The following is a 15146-nucleotide window of genomic DNA, read 5'->3' as shown; positions in this document are numbered from 1 at the left end:
ATTATTTGACTAGTTGAAGTTAGGTAAATATCAAGCTTTAGCGTATGTTAAAACCAGATTTCAAAAGTTCATGTATTGAATTTGAATTTTGTATTAATTGATGTATATTTTTGCACAAGTAAAGTGTTTATGTACTGATATGTATCATTGGTCCCTGTTGTTGTAGGAATTAGCCGGTTTTCTATTACCGGTTAACGACAACTCAACGTTTGACTAACGGAAATTAGGTCAATGTATGATAAAACCAAATTTTGAAAGTTCATGTATGAAAATTAAATTTTGTACTAGTTGATGTATGTTTTCGCACAGGTAACATGTTTATGTACTGATCGGGACCGTTGACCCTTGTTGATGTAGGAATTAGCCGATTTCCCGGCATATTGAGAGATAGATTAGAGGATACGAAGAAGTCAGAGGAGAGGAAGAAAGAAAGAGATGAGAAGAAAAAGTGTATTTTTTTTATCTTAGTGCATTGTGGTCCGTTGGATTCATTTTTATCAATGGTTGTGGTTACACAAAGCATGATCCTCACCCTTCTATGTGATAGGCTACTTTCTGTTGACCAATCAGATGTTATGTATTTGTTTTCCTATTCTTTTTTTAACACCATTGATTACTTATTCTATTTTGTTTTTAATATTAAAAAAATATTTATGATAAATTTTCGTTAATATGAATTATTTTGAGAAAAAAAATATAAGATTTAGAATTCACAATTTAAATTGTTTAGATTTATATTTAAAAATTTAAACTTTGTGATTGATATTGGGATATAGTATTGAAATTTAATTTTAAAGTTTAAGATTAATTTATAGTGATTAGAGTTTAGTTTAAAGTTTAGTGTTTATTATATAAGGTGTATAGCATATATGAGAGTTATATTTAATAAGTATATTTTGATTATATCAGTTTTAAAAAAGAATATTTAGAGTTTATGTTTAGTTTATAGTGAAATTTGAGAATAAAATTTTAAAAATTAGATTTGTAATTTATGTGTTAAGATTTGGTGTTTAAGTTAGAAAATATTAGTTTTACTGGGTAGATTTATAATTTATGGTTAGTACATAGGGTTCAGATGGGGTTTGAGGAATATCCGAATATGGTTTGGAGTTTAGATATAAGGTTTGTAATTTAAATTTTTAATTTAGTGGTAGTAAATGTTATAATGAATTATTAAATATATTAATTATTAATTATTAATCTAGTGGTGAGACTTAGTTATAAATATTTCTAGAGTATTGAATGTATAGATTATGTTTGAAGTTAAGATTCATGATAAAGAGTTTGATTAAAGATTAAAGATTTGTGTTTAGAAAAATATAGTTTAAGATTAAGAAGATTAAATTTTTAGTTTAATTTAAAGATTTAAAGTTATAGTATGAAAAGATTAGAATTTTAAGGGTTATCTTTAGAGTTTAGAGTTTGAAACCATGTTTAGGGTTTAGGGGTTCAATTAGTTTTTCTTAGCGTTAGAAAAATGCTATTATATGTCTTTGATAGCATTTTTGAAGCTGATTAAGTAATGTTTTTGGCGCATTTTCCGATAAATATTGGCGGAATCAATGATTTTATTTTCTCGCTCGCTTAATTTTCAAAACAACATTAATTAAGTGCTATTTTAGGTTTTACTCTATCATAGCGTTTATCTAATGCTATTATATAATACGAACAATTTTGAATCATCAACGATAGCAGTTCAGTAAAACGTGCTATAATAATATGCTATCAATGTAGACTTTTTTTGTAGTGAAAATATTAGGGACTACAGATTTTAAAGCATAGAAATCTTTTTCTCAACAATTTTGCAACCACATCTAAAAAGTCCTAATCACAGAAGCACACTATGCAATATCCTAGCTTAGCAACCATTTCTAACATAACACAACTCAGCAATTCACGTCTGACATCCCCTCTACTGACTTCATTTCTTGGCATAAATATAAAATGAATGTTTTACCTTGGGAGTATCGATCATAGATGCAAGGATTTCAGACAAGTATCTGGAACTTCAGGTAAAAGTTAGTTCCTAATTTCTCTCTCTCTCTCATTTTCTCTCTTGAGTCAAAGTCTGCTTCCATTGCAGGATCAGTGACCAAGATTGGACAGGCTTCCATGAATCAAAACTTAATGGTGGTAGCCACGAAGCTCTGTTCACTTCTTTTTGACCTATATCCAAGAATTCTTTGTGAAAGCGAGCCTTGAAGATTGCCGCCTCCAAGTCCCGTTTCAAACTCTTTTATTGGAGTCTTTATGAATCAAGCCTTAATGGTTTTAGCCAGCAAGTCCTGTTCAGACTCATCCTAAGTAAGCAATAGATTTTTTTTTTAATGGGTAGAACTGAAATATAAATCACTAACTAATCTAGGGTCGAAATTTAGAGAGAGAAAATGTAATAAATAATCTACACAAGGCGTTACCTTCCAGACCTGTCGGAAGAATCTGATCCCATGTATACCAAGCCCCAAGACAACCGGTTATGTCAGGTTTAGTGTTGGAAATCAGCTTTGGTTACTTCATACGGTCAAGGCAAGTGTGTAGTTGATAGGTTGATCTGCTTTAGCATCTATAGTGCTATCTGCAATCAGTAAATCTAAAATGGTGCTAAAGATTGGTTAGATATTCAAGTTTAAATCAATATAAGATCATAGTCCCATTTTCAATAGCTAAGCATAATTTATTAAAATTCTTTTTATATAAGAATAAAATAAATTATATCAGTAAATCTCCCCCCAGACTTAAATTACACTGTCCCAGTGTAACTCAGTTGGAGTTATGATGGAATAATTCATAAGTACGAAATGTAACAAGTAAGGAAGATACATCTGACCGGATTAGATATCGATCGATGTGAAAATGTTGCATCGATCGTCGTGTGTTTGTCTATATCGAGCGATGTCGACATCTCGTCGGCGGTCGATATTCAGGTCCTCCTACTTGGGTCTCCTAAATCTGAAAGAAATAAAACGAAAGTAAGCAAATGCTAGCTACTAAAACCAAAATAAAATACCTAATAGTGGGTTGCCTCCCACTCAGCGCTTGGTTATAGTCATTTAGCTTGACTGTGGTAGTGATTGGCTATTTGGTGGATAAACAGCTGCTTGTTGGAAAACAAGCATCCACGTCATCTCTGCACATTCTGGACCAAGATGCAATGAAACTTCTTGTGGCCTCATCATTTCTTGTCCACTTGTCATCCATCTTCTTAAGTACATTGGAGATGTTCTGTAGCCTATCTTGAACATTTTCAATGCTGACCTGGTGCCAGCCAATGTTGTCATAGGCGTATGCTGAAAGTTCTGTTAGTTCCTCGTGCATTGACTCTATCGTTTTGTGTATCAGCTGCTCACCGACTGGTGTAGACTCGGCGTCGATCGATGCGATTAAGTGTTCGTTGGTCGATCTCGACGAATTACCATCGAGCGATTTCGCTCGCTTCCTGTCGATCGATGCTGATATCTGGTGTTGAGCTACGAGTTGCCTCTGAATGGCTTTGACTTCTTTCTGTAGCCATTCTGTGTGGCTGTATAGTCCACTGATTCTGTTGTCGAATGGAAAGTAGATGTCATCGCAGCGTTTGTCAAGTCGTTCCTCTATGGTGTCTATAGCAGTGTAGATCTTGGATGTGATCTTGTCAACCTCTGCTGCTGTGTAGGGAAGTAACTCTACAGGATTCTTGCCATCGATCCATGGCCCTTGTAGCCTGTCGATCGAAGATGAGTTTGCCTGCATTTTGATTAGTAATTTTATCAATATCCCTTTGGGCATGAAGAATTTGACTAGACAATTTGTTTAAATATAGCATGACTGGTGATACGAAGCGGTCATGCATGTCCTTGTAAGTTTGCTCCCTATCATCCATGGCTAAGATCTTAGCGTCGAGCGATGTGATGGTACACACGTCGATCGATGTGGCTGGTTGTTGGTCCTTCTTGCGAATAGTGTCCAGATCTTGCTGTAGTAGCTCGATTTTAGTGCTCAGCCAGTCCACGTTGTTGTTGAGAGGGTAGTACACGTCATTTATCCTCGTGCTGATGTATGAGACTTCCCATTCATCCTTGTGTTCTGCTGAACATTGAGGTTCAGTAGGGATATGGGCTGTCGGAAGACTGACGTCGATCGATGGTGCATGTGGTGCGTCGATCGATGCTGAGGTCGTGGCTTCCTTCTCAAGTTGATGTCGTAAACTCTCAATTTATGTCCTCATTTCTACCATACTTCTGAAAAGCTCATTGTAGCCTCTATCCAAAGGTTGATGTGTATCTTCTACCAATGATTTGAGCTTCCCTCCCAGTTTTTCCTGAGCTCCACAAATACCAGTCACCATCTCGTTAATTTCATCTTTGGTGTAGAGTTCTGGTGCCAGTCTTGTGAGTGTGAAGGAAGTGGCTTGTTCTGGAAGACAGATGTGGCTCTCTTCAAAAAGAGATGCTCTTTCCAGTAATTTCCTGATGTCGTCCTTTGTGACAGGTATCATCTCACCAGCTACGCCTCGTGCGTGTCCACACTCATCTCTGTAGACTCCATACTCGTCCCTTCGTTCCCAAGTGAACTTTCTGGCTCCGTACATGTCAAAAGCCCGGTATCCAAATTCATAACGTCTGTCGATCGACGTCGGGTCATCCTTATCGGTCGACGTTGGTGTTATCCTGTCGATCGATGTCCGAGTTGTCCCGTCGATCGAAGCTTGGCCTTTTGTTTGGCATGATAGATCTGGATTGATTTCTGTTGCGGCGACTCCTACGTGTTTGTTTGGATTGGTTTGATTGACGTCTGGAGTGCCACGTTGCTGTGAGAATAGGTTGTCAGGTCCATTGGCCACTTATAGGATATCTGCTATGTCCTCTCTGGACACTTGTAAGATCCTTCCATCTATTGCACGTGCGTTGCCATCTGGGTCCCTGAAAATACCAAATTCATCAGGTGTTAGAAAACCGTAATCAATGTTTGCATTATCATTCAATTTAGAAATAGAAAGCTTAGGTTTAAGAATAGTATCGATCGATGTTGATACAGATGCATCGATCGAGGGCAGAATAATTTCTGCAGAACTTGTGTTCTTGAGATGATTGCTCTTCATGGATTTTCTTGTTGATGTAGACGGAAGAGTGTTCATCTTTTCTGCTTGTCTATCTGCTCTGGTGTGTGGAGGTGGTTTCAGGGGTGCAAAACGTTTTAAATAGGTATCTATAAACCTAGTTGGAGAGGGAATATTCTCCTGCTGCTGGATTTTCGCTGCGGCGCGAATATCGATCGATGTTCCTGTATGGGTGTCGATCGATGTGAGCGGTTATTTTGCTGGACGAGGGTGGGTATCGACCGATGTGGAGTACACTTCGTCGAACGATGTTGGAAACGTGTTGGTGAACTTATGTGTTTCAAATCTTTCATCCTGCAAAGACATTTCTATTGCACGTTCCTTCCAATAATCCTCATAGTATTCCTCTGTATGTTCCTCGTTAGGTGAAGTAATTATAGTGTCAACTGCAAAACTTTCATGGAAACCACTGTCTGCCCAACTGCCTTTGGAATAATCATCACGTCCTCTCTTGCTTGGAGGTTGGAAGGCAAAGTATGGGTAACAATGATTAGGTAGAGCGAAATGGTCAACCGGCTGATCAACGTCGAGCGACGTGTTGTTGCGGTCATCGGTCACCGTTGACTCATTGGAATCGGTCGATGGAAAGGTGTGGGTGTCGATCGATTCCGAGTACTCTGTTTTGTACTCTGATTCGTACTCTGCTCCACAATGGCATGCGCCAATGAAGCCAAGTTCTTTCCCGTAATCCACAGAATTAATAATTTTTCTCTTAGGTCGGATAGGGTCATAGTGGATGTTGGGGTCTATCAGCGTCAGACACAATTTGTTTTTGTTCATGTAACATACAACTCCTACTGTAGCTAGGAAAGATCTTCCAAGCAGAAGTGAAGAGTTCCAGTTAAGTTTGATGTCCATGACATGAAAATCTACCGGGACAAGGGCATTACCAATCTGTACCTCCAGATCTCTGATGATACCTCCTGATCGTTTTTCTGAAAGATCCACGAAGGTGAAGGATTCTGTTGAAGGTTCGATGGTCAAACCAAGATGGTCTGCCATGATCCTAGGGAGGATAGTGACAGATGCTCCTGTGTCACACATTGAATGGGGAAATTCAAAACCCTTGACTACGCATGGTATTGCAAACTTCCCAGGATCACTCTTCTTCGACAATGTGATCATGTGTCTCATCTTCTCTCTGACTTGATGAAACATTCTCTTAATGACCTCCTCAGTTACCTTTGTTTCTCTGAAGAACATCCACAACATGTGTGTGAAGTAAGCTTCATCAAAAGGTTTTTCGATTGGGATTCTGAGGATTCTTTTAGTGAAACCATCCATCTCCTTATCGTTAGCTTCCCTCTTAAGGTTCTTAGGAATTTTCTCCTTTCTTTTCCTTAACCTTCTCCCTTCAGTTTCCTGATCTTCTTGAACTGGTTCTGGTGATCTATTTAAAGGGTTGGGTTTTGGTTAGGGTGGGCTAACTAATGGTTTCGGTGGTGGTTTGAGTGCGTTGATATAGTCATTATCGATTGAGGGTAACCGTACTCGGTATGTCAGAGGTGCCGGCCGATCGATGGGAGGTGTGTTGTGACGATCGACGTCGGACTCATTCTGTCGATCGACGTCGGACTCATTCTGTCGATCGATGGTTGGGTCAACCGATCGATCGATTTTATCATAGAAAGGGGAGGGTGGGTGAGGATGCTTAGCTGCAAATTCCTCATGAGTTAGAATTCGAACTGCATTGCATTCAGTCGATTTAGCGGACGTCGTCGATCGATGACTGGAGTAATCCGTCCATCGATCTCCGTCATGGTCTGTCGATCGATGCGAGTTCATCGACATCGGCCGACACCATTGTGATCCGCCGAGACTCATGGAGCTTTCGATTTCGAAGTCTCCCTCCTCAAGCTTTTCATGTCTCACCACTTGCCAGAAATCATCATCTATGATGGCATTTACGTGGTGTTTTCCTTTGTCAGCTCCTACCTCTCTAGCGAAAGCTTCTTGCCTCTTTGTAGTTTCGCCAGTCCGAATCACTTGCGTTTCAAGTTTTCTCACCTGAGTCCCTAAAGTCTCGATTTTGGTGTTTAGATTGTTGTAAGCGGGGTCTATTTTACCGTTGACATCCATAGTGAGTTGTTGTTGTCCCAACAGTACTCGATCAAGCATTTCTTCGATCTTGCTTTCTTGAGTCTGGGGTGGTGGATTCTGGTAGTAGGAGTTCGAGTAGCTTTTGTTGTTGTTGAAGGGTTTTTGAAATTGTGAACTCTGGTTACTTCTTTGACCATTTCCAAAGAAGTTTCTGTTTCCGCCCTGGTATCCAAATTTCTGGAATCTGGTACCTCCGATGTAGTTCACATTTTCTTCTCCTTCCGTATCTGCTACTTCTCCTTCAGCTAAACAGACTTGCTTCCTAAGAAGCTCGTGCATCACATCTAACTTAGCTCTTACTTCGTCCATCTGTTCCTTCCTGATATAGGCTACAGATTTCTTCCGTTCAGAGTCAGTGTTTTTGGTGCTGCTGCTGTTAGCAAGGTTTTCGATAAGTCTCACAGCTTCTAATGGATTCCGAGTAGTGAAGTTTCCTTCACTCGCCGTATCAAGAGCCATTTGATACTGTAAGGCGAGACCTCGGAAGAAAGTGCTTAGCAGCTGCACTTCGTTAAATTCGTGGTGTGGACAGTCTCGCTGGAAGAACCTAAATCTAATCCACGCATCTTTGAAGGACTCTCCAGCCTCCTGCGAGAATGTGGAAATTTCGTTTCGAATTTCTTCAGCGCGCGCCTCATCGAAGAAGTTTCAAAAGAAAGCATTCTTGATGTCAGCCCAGGATGTTAAGGATCCTGTGGGTAGCTGCCTAAGCAAGTGCATCGCTTCTCCATTCAGCGTGTATCTGAAGATCTTGCACAGCAGGTAATCTTCGGGGACTCCTTCCATCCGAATAGCAGCGATTAAATCCTCGAACCGTTCTAGATGGTCCATAGGATGCTCGTGCGGTAACCCATAGTAGGGTATCTGCGACATGAGAGTGTAGTATTGAGGCTTCAGCTCGAAATTCTGCTTCTGGATCTCCGGAAGTCAAATAGCTGATCTGTTGGAATAGTACTCATCTGGGAGATTGTAGTCGGCCAGTGGTTTCGATCGAGCGTCCTCGTCTACAGGATGAGCAGCTCCTGTAGCATCAGCATTAGGGATTACAGTCCCCTGAGCGTCTATTTTCTGACCTGTTGCATTACGCAGATGACCGTCCTGGTCATACAGGTTTCCATTCTCGTCCTGTGTTAGAATAATAACGTTTACCATTTTTGACGACACGGTATCGATCGACGTACGCGGTGTAATATCGATCGTTGTCGAACGATTAGGATCGATCGACGATGAAGGTCTGGTGTCAGTCGACGGTTGGTTGTGAGTATCGATCGGCGACGAAGTTGTTGCGTCGAGCGATGTGGAACATTGACCTCTACGGATGGTGCGTTCCAAGTGAGCAGGATCGTCTGAGAACAGCAAGTCTTTCTCCTTGTTGCTTCTGGTACCGCTGGGCATTCACCTGAAAAGACAAGAAAAAGATTATGTTAGAAATGAGGTAGAGAAGAGAATAAGAATCAACAAAACTAAATCTAATGGCGATCAAAGATCCTCGACAATGACGCCAAATTTGATACCACTCAAATTACCCTAAGGAGTATTACTCTCGTCAAAAGAGGTTCAGATGAAGTACTTAGGGATTGAATCCACAAGGAGCTAGGGAACAATTAAATCTAGTGTTTATTAATTCTAAGTGTTGTAAATGTAACTTGGTTGGAAATGGTATTAGACGCAGGGCCACTATTCAGGTGTTGGAGATTATAATATCTATAGATGCCTATTTGTTGCATGCATGATATGTTAGAGCTCAACCGCTTAACTCAGTGATCAGCTGTCGCATGTTTCACTGGTTAACAAACTAGATCTCGTATCTCAACGGTTAGTATGTTGACAACGAAAGAGTGTCGATCGATGGTCCTATAGGGACGTCGACCGATACACCTTTACCTACGTCGACCGATAGTCAGTTGAGGACATCGATCGACGGGTTCGAGCCAGGCCTATGCGCGAGTATGATATGCCATATTAAGATACTAAATTGGCGGTTAGCCCTCTCTAGCAGTCCTAATATGATAGATAGATGTCAGGATGGGATAACAAGGGTTCTTGAGTATGCAATCCTATGATCATATTCTAGTTAGCAAGGCTAAAACAAGCAATGAATACAAATCTATCATGAATATCACAACAAGGCAGATCTATAGTTTGGGGCTAATCCCACAAACTATCTGAACCCTGGATCTAATAAATGAACTACTCAGACATAGCAAAGCAATTCATGACAATGAAGAAATGAGAATTCATAGTATAGATGAAAAGAAATGAAAACAAGGAGTTCCAATCACGAGTGATCTTCTCTCCAAAACTCTCTCTCTCTCTCTCTCTCTCTCTCTCAAAGTAAAATTGTAACAAAAAGCTCTCTCTGCCGTCAAAACACTTAGGCAGTATATAATCTACTAGGTTAAAAACTCGTCAGGGCATTTTTGTATTTTAGCTTGGACTTGGGCTTCAAGTCCGCTGGATCCAAAATGTCGCATGTCCAATGTCTCAACATCGATCAATGGTACTTGTGTACATCGATCGATATTAATCTTCATTTGTCGAGGCATCTCATGGTGTCGATCGACAGCACTGGATGTGCATCGATCGATTGTTCTTCCTCTTGTCGACCTCTACATGGTCAGCTCGGATGAAATGTCTTTTAAGCTCCAAAATGCTCCAAAGTCATAGCTTTACTCCGAAATGCACCTGAACCTGAAAACATACCTAGAAAAGTAGAAAACATAGATATATATATAGTAAAACACCTATATACCATGGATGAAAACGGGTCAAATCCAAGGTATATCATAAAGCCTACAGTTTATTTATGTAAAGAATTAAAGTTGGTAGAGGGGATTGTCAGACATGATTTGCTAAGTTGTTGACTAGATGAATTTGGTTGCTAGACTAGGATATGGTATAGTGTGCTTCTGAGACTAGGACTGTCTAAGGTGTTCATTCTAAGTTTTAAATTATATGAGTTCGTTTGTTTTCAAACCTCTTTCAGAGAAACTGCATGTTTGTTTTGCTTGAGGACAAGCAAAAAGGTAAGGTCTGGGGAGTTGATAGACCATGGATTTAAACAATTTTTACCCATGGTTTATAAATATTTTAACTACTAACTAGATGTTGACCCGTCCTTTCAAAGGGTGGGTATATTTTTTATTTTATTTTTTTGGAGAAACTTAATTTTTCTATTTGTGTTTTTTACAGTGTTTTAAAACACGATCCAGACCCGCGGTTGAACCGGTAAACCTGGTGATCCAATCTAAAACCGATTCGGGTTTTGTGAAAAAACGATATTTAAAAACATGTGTTTTTGTAATTAATATAAATTTAATTTAATGTATTTTTTGGTAACAATATTAAATATGTCAAGTTGCATAGTTATATGGGCAATTGTCAATAATAGCATCTTTTGAAGTTTATGTCTCAAAAATAGCACTAGAAGGAGAAAGTCACAAAAATGACATTCATTAAAGGGTAAAATATCCCTAATACCCTTGGTTTAGAATTAAATAAACAAACAAAAATAAATAAAAATAAATAAAATAAAAATATAAAAATATAAAAAAAGAATATTTTTTTATAGTTTCAGATTATGTGTTTTCAGTTTCGAAATTTTTATAATTTTTTTTGAAATATTTTTTTTCGAAATTTTTTTTTATTTTTTTTCAAATTTTCTTTTTATAATTTAAAAATACTTTTTGAAACTGTTTTTAAAATTTTTATTTTTTATTTTAGTATTTATTTTTTATAAAATTTTAAACCCTAATTCCAAAACTCCATTCCTTAACTCTAAACCCTAAGGTTTGGATTAGTTAACCCAAGGGGTATAAGTGTATATTTACCTCTTTAATGAAACCTATTTTTGTGACTTTGAGCCTTGAGTGCTACTTTGGGAACAAAAACTTGGTTTGATGCTATCATAGTCTTTTTCTCTAGTTATATACTTATGTCATATGCATTTCATAAACTATTTTTAAACTTTATCTCTAAAGTTTGCAACACATTATATTTTTTTTAGTAGTTACCTAACATAATTAGTCAAGAATATTCTTATCCAAAAAACCCGACTCATAATCGACCCGAAAATCCAAGTCTCATACTCAGTGTTTTGAAATCCGAGCCGGATCCGTGGTGTAACCGTAAATCCGGTGACCCAAGATAATTTTGGTTTGGGTTTTGTAAAAAACAATATTTAAAAACCTAAGATATCTGAGTATGAGACCATATACATTGGGATAAAATTTATTCTTTTTTAGTTTTTAATTATTTTTAAAATCCGTTTTGTATAGTTTTTAATAGAGAAGTCAAGTTTTTCATTTTTGTTATCTAGAATTTAATCAATTTATTAATAATGTTTTTCCAACATTTTTGTTTGGCGGTTGCTATCTTGGTAGTCCTAAAATATAGGACTTTAGTGGTTATGAACTGCCTTGTTATTTAGATGCCATATTATTTAACGTTAGATTTTAGGTTAAACAGTTATGTTTATTTACGCATGTAAGCAGTTATATTTAAATGCTCTGTTTTTAAAATTTGGACTGAACTAATATCAATTGGACATGTTTCTAATTTAATAGTATTGATTATTAAATTATAGAGTCAATTTAGCATATTTATAGAATCAAGAGTGATTTGGAGGAAAGTGACGATTTTGTAGTATTTTGGAGATATTTGGAGTAAGCATCCGAGATGACCATTGAGCACGACCATCGGTCCACATTGAGGAAGAATAATCGATCGATGTTTACATCTTAACATCGATCGACAGCGAAGTGCGCAGAAAGCCCATTTGGTCTCAGCCGACTTAGAGCCCAAGTCTTCACCTAATTACAAGATTATCCCTGACAAGTTTTAACCTAACTATATAAGCTTTGCCAACATGTTAGAAGAAAAGTATGTTTTCTTATTTGGCTGATTTTACAGAAAACGTTTTCTAGGATTTTTAGTAGATTGGAGAGAAGATCCAAAGAGATTTATGATTGGAACTCCATTGATATCTATATATTTATCTATGCAGTTTTTATACTTTATTGTCGCTATGAATTGGTTGACCATGTCTGAGTAGTTCTCTTGTTAGATTTATGGTTTAAATAGGTTATGAGGGATTAACTCCAACTATAGATTGCTAAGTTATGATATTGATACCACTCAAATTACCCTAAGGAGTAAATTACTCTCTTAAATAAGAGGTTCAATTGCAGTACTTAGGGATTGAATCCACAAGGAGCTGGGGAACCTATTAAATCCAGTCAGGTTATTAATTCTAGGTGTTTGTTGTTTTATGGGTTTAAAAGTAAATAGCAATCCTAATTGAGCAAGTCTATTACTCGCTAACAAGATGATTGGGGGTGTAGCTTTATTGGAAGATATTAGATGCAGGGTTTCTATTCAGGTGTTGGAGATTATAATCTTATAGATGCCTAACAGTTGCATGCATGATATATTAGAGCTCAACTCCTTAATCACAGTGATCTGCGATGGCAATGTTTCACTGGTTAACTAACTAGATATTGGATCTCAACTGTCGTCTTTTGATCACAAGAAAGTGTCGATCGATGATCCTATAGGGATATCGATCGATACACCTTTCACAATATCGATCAATTGTCAGATGACGATATCGATCGATAGCGTCTAGGTAAGCCCTAGGCACAGGTTGATAATGCTCACTAGTCTCCTAGATCAGCGGTTAGCTCTCTCTAGCAGTCCTAGCATGACAGATTAGATTCCGGACAGGATGATCAAGGATGCTTGACACATGCAAATTCCTAGGTTCAATATTCTAGTTAGCAAGGCTAGAACAAGCATTAAGAAAAATCAATCAATGAATATCACAACTAAGTGATTCTATAGTTGGGGCTAATCCCTCTAACCTATTTGAACCCTGAATCTAACAAAAAAACTACTCAGAGATAGCTAAGCAATTCATGACACAAAATATAAGTAAAAACTGCATAGAATAGAACATATGAATCAATGCCAATCACAAATCTCTCTATGATCTTCTCTCATAAAACTTTCTCTCTCTCTCTCTCTTGCTGAAAGTAAGAATACAATGATTGTAAAAGCTCTCTTTTTGCCTCTTAACACTTAGGCAAGTATATAACTATTCGGTTAAAAACTCATCAGGGGTAATCTTGTAATTTGGTGAAGCCTTGGGTTTAAAGTCGGCTGGAACCAAGTCACGCGTTCTGCGTCTCGACATCGATCGATGGTACAGGATGTACATCGATCGATCATAATCTTCAATCGTCGAGGCTTCTCTTATGTATCGATCGATGGCACTGGGTGTGCATCGATCGATTGCTTCTGCATATCGACCTCTAATGGTGAGCTCGAATGAAATCTCTTTTAAGCTCCTAAATGCTCCATAATCATCACTTTACTCCAAGATACTCCTGAACATGAAAACATACCTAATAGGATAGAATATATCATATATGGATAGTAAAACACTTTTATACCATGGATAAAAATGGATCAAATCCATGGTATATCAGATATTCATCTTTAGGATTGTCATTAATGCATGTTTCTAGATTAGCTACCTAGAACTTGCCCTAGAAGTTGTAGACATAAGCGATAGCTTGCATCTCACCCTGAATCCATCCTAACTGAGCTTACATTGCTAGAGTAGGCGAGAGCTCATATAGGAAGCTTAGTAACCATATTCGATCTGCGCATTAACGCTTGACCAAGAGCGGCGATCGATATTCCTATCGAATAATCGGTTGACGTTTCAACAAGTGTATCGATCGATATTCCAATAGAATAATCGATCGACACTGGTCAATAGACAAACCAAAAAAGCGAAAGCCTAATGGTTTGTTATTAAGTGTTGAGCTCTATAATATCATGTATACAATTTGTTAGGCATTTGTAGGATTATAATTCTTAATACCTGAATAAAAGCCCTAAATCTAGCTATTTCCATTTAAGTACCAAAACCCCAATCAATCAATCGAGCAACTTGCTCACAAACCTGCAACTTTACATTTAAATCATTAAGCAACCTAGCTTAACAAATCTGATTAGATTTGTTAAGTTCCTTAGCTTCCTGTGGATTCAATCCCTAAGTACTACAAATGAACATCTTTTTTTGAGAGAGTAATTCACTCCTTAGGATAATTTGAGTGTTATCAACCAGAAATCCTACAGAAACAACTACAGCAACAACAACAGGAGTTATCAAAACTCATCTTACCAGAAGCCACCACCACATACTCAGGAGAGCAAGATTGAAGCGATGCTTGATAGGGTTCTTGAGGGACAGCAGAGCATGACTGTGGACTTCAAAGGGAAGATTAACTCTGTCTACAACAACCTGAACACAAAGTTTGAAACTTTGAGCACTCATGTGAAGAAGCTTGAGATGCAGGTTGTTCATACATGAGAAGCTGCTAAGAGGCAAGAAGCCATAACAAGAGGGGTAGGCGATGATGTGATGAAGCACCACGTGAATGCGATCATAGATGATGATTTATGGCAAGTGGTGAAGCAGGAGAAGCTCAAAGAAGGATATTTCAAAGTAGAGAGTTCTATGAGTTTCGGCGGATCGCATTGGTGTCGATCGACGCCAGATCTCGAACATCGATCAACGGATTGCAAACAAAACCGATCGACAGCCTCTCCAGAGCATCGATCGACGACACCTACAGAGTCAACTGCAACTTTCAATGCCGTGAGGATCATGACTCATGAGGATTTTACAGCAAGACACCCACTTCCGCCCAGCCCTGTTTATGTAAAAATCGATCGGCAAACTTATCCTGCCATCGATTGACAGAGAGAGACCACCGTCGATCGACAACCTCCAGCGCCCATCGAGCGACACGCACCTCTCACATATCGAGTGTAGATGCCAAAGATAGACGTCACCCGTCTCAATGCACTCCGGCCACAACCCAAACCTTCATTTAACCCTCCAGAGACCACCAATATACATTCAGATGATGAAGCAGAG

General features: G+C 38.3%; 1 non-coding gene across 1 annotated transcript; it reads left to right on the top strand.

Annotated features, from left to right (window-relative positions):
- Nucleotides 1-7709: 7709 nt before the first annotated feature.
- On the top strand, nucleotides 7710-7815 carry LOC117126293. The gene has a single exon (XR_004448868.1). It is a non-coding gene; the product is annotated as a small nucleolar RNA R71 (small nucleolar RNA).
- The last annotated feature ends 7331 nt before the right edge of the window (nucleotides 7816-15146 follow it).

The sequence above is a fragment of the Brassica rapa genome, chromosome A06 (genome assembly GCF_000309985.2).
Source record: "Brassica rapa cultivar Chiifu-401-42 chromosome A06, CAAS_Brap_v3.01, whole genome shotgun sequence".
In the NCBI taxonomy this organism is placed as follows: Eukaryota; Viridiplantae; Streptophyta; class Magnoliopsida; order Brassicales; family Brassicaceae; genus Brassica; species Brassica rapa.
Note: the sequence above shows the minus strand (reverse complement) of the source record. Positions and strands in the feature narration are given on the sequence as shown.